Raw genomic sequence first — 6,607 nt, 5'->3', positions numbered from 1 at the left:
ATAGCTGTCACATTGTTGTTATTATAGATTAGTTGTGTACAAATAAGATTTGGCCCCACTGTTTGGTAGTTGCGCAAAATAGATGTTTCTTTTATTAGCTCCGATTACAGGGTTTACGGGCGTGTTTTTGAAAATAATACATTCTAAAATTTCTAAACAGCCATGGAAGAATTGTCATCGTACATTTGTAAATCTACTTCAGCTGCTCCGTTTTTTTTCCATTCGTTGAAATGGATTATGCGATGTTTATGCCATTATTGTTTCCACCTAGTCGCGATTCTACACAATATGAATTCCACGCAGCTGAAGTTTATCACGAGCGTTATTCTTCACAGTCATTATTTCAACACAGTCTTGATTCTACCTAGTAGCGATTCTACACAATATTTATTCCACACATCTGCAGTTTATCACATGCGTTATTCCTCACAGTCATTATTTCAACACAATCTTGATTCTACCTAGTAGTGATTCTACACAATATTTATTCCACACATCTGCAGTTTATCACATGCGTTATTCCTCACAGTCATTATTTCAACACAATCTTGATTCTACCTAGTAGTGATTCTACACAATATTTATTCCACACATCTGCATTTTATCACACACAAATATATTACTATACAATCGTCGCAACTCTTATTAATGTGGTTCTACACAACTCCGAATGCAACCTTCTCGTTTGCCGTGACGTGTTTTGCTTGGCGCCATTGCTGATGCTAAGAGAAGTGTCGGTCGGCCGATGCTACGGCATAAGGACTGCGTCAAGCGAGACATGAACTCCTTCAACATCCCGGTTCATAAATGGGAGGAGCTTGCTGCGGACAGAGATAAGTGGCGCAAACTGGTGTTCGATGGTCGTAAAATCCACGATGACGCTTGGTTTAAGACACTGGCAAGTAAGCGAGCCAAGCGTCATCAGCCCGACATGTGTTCGCCACGGGCACACTACACCTGCCAGTTTTGCGGTCGTGGTTGCCGCTCCCGTATTGGCTTATACAGCCATGAAAAACGTTGTCGCCCTGCCTGACACTGTTTGTATAGTCTGCAATAGACTGAAAGGCCTATGATGATGATGATGACACAACTCCATTTATTTTTTGTATTTGCTGGGTGAGAAGTATTAGATGGAGGCAATACGGACAATATTACCTATCCACGGATATCAGTAAAAAGCAGATCAGCTCTACTAAGTTGAACGTTTTTATACTTTCGATCTATTCTCACTAACGTACTTATAAGTAAGTAAGAAAGAGATAGACACTATGCTGTCGCACAGGTCTTCACCTGTAATCGTCCCAGTTATTCACGAAAACGTAGCGATTTTTTTTAAGAAAGGTTACCCTGGGGTACGTGGCGAAAGTTATACACGGTGTATCAGGAGGAAACCGAATAACTTTAACAGCACATTCCTGAGGTTATTAGAAGCTAAAACTGTTATATACATTTTTGTAAAAAATAAAAACAAAACTGTCATTTTTGCATATTTCTTTGTAAAACCAATACAGTGGCGTATCGTAAGAAACAAAAACTTAAAACGCGAAATCAAAGATTTTATTTTCTAAAGCAGATGAGTTTCATGAGTGATATCTGTCTTTTCGAGATTCTGTAATAGTAACTCCTAGACCCTAGTATCCTAGGACCCGGGTATGTCCTGAAACTACGTCCAAGACCACCGGTGGACGGGCAGCAGCGTCCCTCAAATTCGGTGTACTCGACTGCGATCGCCAACCCGCCTGCCAAGCGTGGCGATTATGGCATTCACCCCCCATCATGCAGAGCACAATAAAACCACGGCCCCGAGGTTCCGGCGACCCCCGGTGCTCTGGCTATGGTAGCGGTCAGGGCATTAGCGGGGTCAGGGGTGCTAAGAATCTCCGGCAAAGATCCGGCTACCCACCCCGACGACGACTGGCCCTGGTAACACACAACATACGCACTATGAGGACTGACGAAAAGATCTGCGAGCTGGAAGAGGAACTGAGCAGGTTACACTGGGACATTGTAGGGTTATGCGAAGTCCGTAGAGAGGGGGAGGACACGACAACCCTGAAGTCTGGTAACTTGCTCTACCACCGGGAGGGCGACCAACAGTCCCAAGGTGGTGTCGGGTTTCTCGTTCACAAGTCCCTCATAAACAACATAATAACCATCGACAGTGTGTCGAGCAGGGTCGTATACCTAATACTCAGAATATCCAAAAGATATTCGCTGAAGGTCATTCAGGTATACGCACCGACCTCGTCACACTCCGATGATGAAGTAGTAGAGGCTATGTATGAGGACGTAAGTAGGGCCATACATACTTCTAAAACCTACTTTACTGTTGTTATGGGGGACTTCAACGCAAAGTTGGGCAAGAGAAGCGGTGATGAGTTGAGAGTGGGGCAATTTGGGTATGGGCAGCGGAACCCCAGGGGTCAGAGGCTGGCCGACTTTCTGGAGAGAGAGGAACTCTTCGTGATGAACTCTTTCTTCCAGAAGCCGCCTCACAGGAAATGGACCTGGATGAGTCCTGACGGTGCCACGAGAAACGAGATAGACTTCATCATGACCGACAAGAAACGGATATTCAGCGATGTCTCTGTGATCAACAGGGTAAAGACCGGTAGTGATCACCGAATCGTAAGAGGCTCACTGAATATCAATATTAAACTTGAAAGGTCCAGCCTGATGAAGTCTACGCTCCGACCTAATCGAGCCCATGTTCAAGACCCCAAAAGCTTTCAACTCGAGCTCTCTAACCGCTTTGCTTGCCTAGAGAACTTGGCTTCAGTGGACGAAATCAACGACGGGCTAGTGGAAACTGTCCACATAGTAGGGTCTAAGTTTTTTAGACCCCGCCGTAAAGATAGACCTCAGAAATTGACCGAGCAAACCTTAAACCTCATGGCTGAACGACGCTCGCTACAGTTGCAGTCTCCCGATGATATATATAGATATTTGTGTGTGATAAACTGCAGATGTGTGGAATAAATATTGTGTAGAATCACTACTAGGTAGAATCAAGATTGTGTTGAAATAATGACTGTGAGGAATAACGCATGTGATAAACTGCAGATGTGTGGAATAAATATTGTGTAGAATCACTACTAGGTAGAATCAAGATTGTGTTGAAATAATGACTGTGAGGAATAACGCATGTGATAAACTGCAGATGTGTGGAATAAATATTGTGTAGAATCGCTACTAGGTAGAATCAAGACTGTGTTGAAATAATGACTGTGAAGAATAACGCTCGTGATAAACTTCAGCTGCGTGGAATTCATATTGTGTAGAATCGCGACTAGGTGGAAACAATAATGGCATAAACATCGCATAATCCGTTGAAATGATCTTTGCGTGAGGACCTGTTCCAAAAAGATTTGATAAATTTTTGAAAATTTGAGGAATAGGTTGACTTGATGCCTGAGCGAATCAACTATTACACCAACACTTTTCACGTTATTGGCGTTATCAAAAATGTTTCTGGAAGTCTGGAGTTACGAAGAAATTACCTTTTCAATTGAATGTCTACATTTTAGACCTATCAGAGCAAGTACCTTGTCTGACTTGATCCCTGAGCGAATCCACTCTTAGACCGACACTTTTCACGTCTCTGGCGATGGCGTTACTAAAGATGTGTCTGGAAGTGTGGAGTTACGAAGATTTTTTGAATTTAATATTTGTCTACATTTTAGATAGGTATATCATAGCAAATGCCTTGTTTTAATTTAACGTATGCTTCGAAGTTTAAAATGTTACGAGTATAATAAGTACTTATGTCAGTTTCAAAGTTGATTCACCCACTTAATTACTTATGAAACTTATCACAATATTGAAGCAGACGCCAGTTTTTACGAGACTTATAATTTAATATTTCTGATTATTAATACTGTTTTAGGTACCTACCTACTTTAAAAAAATCACTAACACAATGTACTTATGGAGCTCTGGCTTATTTCTTTTATAACATTTTTAACTAGCTGTTGCCCGCGACTTCGTCCGCGTGGTATGTTATCTTCAACATTTTACATCTTTTGTACCTATAATTTTCATATCCAAGCAATGTTGAAATGACTTTTCTTTTTTAGCAAGTTTTAAGTCAAGTGGATTTGATGTTGATTGCTGAAATTACTTTTCTTGTATTCTAATAATAGGTATGTACTTACCTATGCCCTTATACAAAGATTCAAGTACCCGAAGACGAACTTTCATTTCTTAGGGGTTGAAATTTCAAAAATGTTGCAATGACTTTTTTTTATAATCGGCTATTATGCCTTTCTAAGAAGTTTCAAAGCATTTGTAATGGATTCAAACTTGCAACCCCTTTTTAACCCTGTTAGGGGATGAATTTTACAAAACGCTGAAATTACTCTTATTGTCTTTTAATAATAACCTCAAATACAAAGAATTCAGTCCAGCGCTCGAAAAAATTTTTGATATCCATACAAACTTTCAACCCCTTTTTCACCACCTCAGGGGATGAAATTTTAAAAACGCTGAAATTAGTTTTCTTGTATTTTAATAATTTATCTTTTTACGAAGTTTCAAATTCCTAGCTTAAAAGAAATCTTGAACACCATACAAACTTTCATCCCCTTTTTAACCCCCTTAGGGGTTGAATGTCTCAAAATCGCTTCTTATCTCTTGTACACTTTATAAATTTAATCTGGTGTGAAAATTTCAACTTTCTACCTTTTGTAGTTTCGGCTCTGCGTTGATGAATCAGTCAGTCAGGACACTTGCATTTATATATATAGATTAACTGAAACATAATTCTAATTCAAAAATGTAGTTCACGTATTATTTTTCGTTAGCGTATACGCTACTACGCAGTTAATTAAAAATGTTATAAAAGAAATAAGCCAGAGCTCCATAAGTACATTGTGTTAGTGATTTTTTTAAAGTAGGTAGGTACCTAAAACAGTATTAATAATATAATTCCATTTGACAATAGTAAGCAGCCTAATCACGGCACAATAGAAATATAAACCACAGTTATGAACTAGCGAGATCAAATCAAGATCGACCCGATACGGCAACAAGCCTATTAAGGTATGAAGTACCCACCAATCAAACAAAAAACAACCAAATTACTTACCATTAAGATTGAAATTGGATTGTGTTGACATTTACAGAATTATGAATAGAAAATAAAAAATATCAATCAAAATGGAACCTTATCTCGATCGCATAATGTTCAAACTCGTTTGGATGCACGAAATGTTTAGGGTTGTGCACGCAATAACAAATCCGTCAGGGCGCGTCACAGGGCTGTCAAAAGGTGGCATTCAAGCGCGTAATTAGGTCTCGACAATGAGATTTTTTCACAATGGAGCGGGGTCCTTAATCCGTCGCTCGGGGTGTTTTTGCGGTTGTTTGTACATATGAGAACGCAGTGTTTAGCTTGTTAGTAATTGTAGCGGCGTAGAAGAGGGCGTTTTCATAAAAAAAATGTTTTATTTTTAGATTGTTCTGTAGTATTTCTACCAGAGGGCTGGCCAATATTTTGCCCAGCGGATGAGCTTTGCAATCCAATGCTGATCCGCTGAACGGGGCAATGCAGCCAGCCTTCTGGGCACCCTACTGAGAGACTACGACTTAGGTATTTTTTTTATTTTAAATATATTTTTAATTTAAGTATTTTATTATGTTTTAAAAATATTAATAAATAACATTTAACAACAAAGAAGACGAACAATGACAAACCCCAATATGACACAACATCTTAAAATCCGTCAAAGTCATAAGTAGCTGATCATGATAATACCGCTTCTCAATTTTCTGACAATTCTCAGCTGCCTCAATACCAACTCAACTTATGGTAACATTCCATTTCTAACCGCAGCTGCACTACCGGTACTGAACGCGTTGCTGTAATTGTCAACCCACCAAAAACATTCTGTAAAAAACTAGCCAAGTCTCGATGGAGCTGCTTGTTTATCTCTAAAAAGTAATGAAATCTAGACAAAGTCGTGCCAAGTCTAAGGTTCCTTACTGCGATTTCTTTATTATTATAGTTAATGTTGTGTGACTTGGCCGTTGAAGGGTACACAAGGGTACAAAACCAGGTGCTCCATGACACCATTGCATCAATTGCCATTGCACCAAAAAGAAGTGTTTGTTTCAGGCTCGCCCATACATAAGTATTATTGAAATATGCAGCTTTATCAAGCCTACAATTGACTGGTTATTGAATCAACGTTTTCCAAGTGGCAATTTTCCATCGTCAATGGGTAGCGGTTCTGGCGACAGATTGGTGCAATGGTGTCATGGAGCACCTGGTTTTGTACCCTTCAACGGCCAAGTCACACAACATTAACTATAATAATAAAGAAATCGCAGTAAGGAACCTTAGACTTGGCACGACTTTGTCTAGATTTCATTACTTTTTAGAGATAAACAAGCAGCTCCATCGAGACTTGGCTAGTTTTTTACAGAATGTTTTTGGTGGGATTTCACTTCTTTTTGTAGAAACGTGGGCATATTGATTTATTTTATTAGATTTTCTTATTTAACACATTTTTTTTCTTTTTAGGAGTAGTTTTTTGTATGCACATATCATAACTAAACATATCTTCATTCATACTCACATCGTACATCGTAGTGTACCTTTACTTTA

The sequence above is a fragment of the Cydia fagiglandana genome, chromosome 5 (genome assembly GCF_963556715.1).
Source record: "Cydia fagiglandana chromosome 5, ilCydFagi1.1, whole genome shotgun sequence".
In the NCBI taxonomy this organism is placed as follows: domain Eukaryota; kingdom Metazoa; phylum Arthropoda; class Insecta; order Lepidoptera; family Tortricidae; genus Cydia; species Cydia fagiglandana.
The sequence above is the reverse complement of the archived record's forward strand: the minus strand, read 5'-3'. Positions refer to the sequence as shown.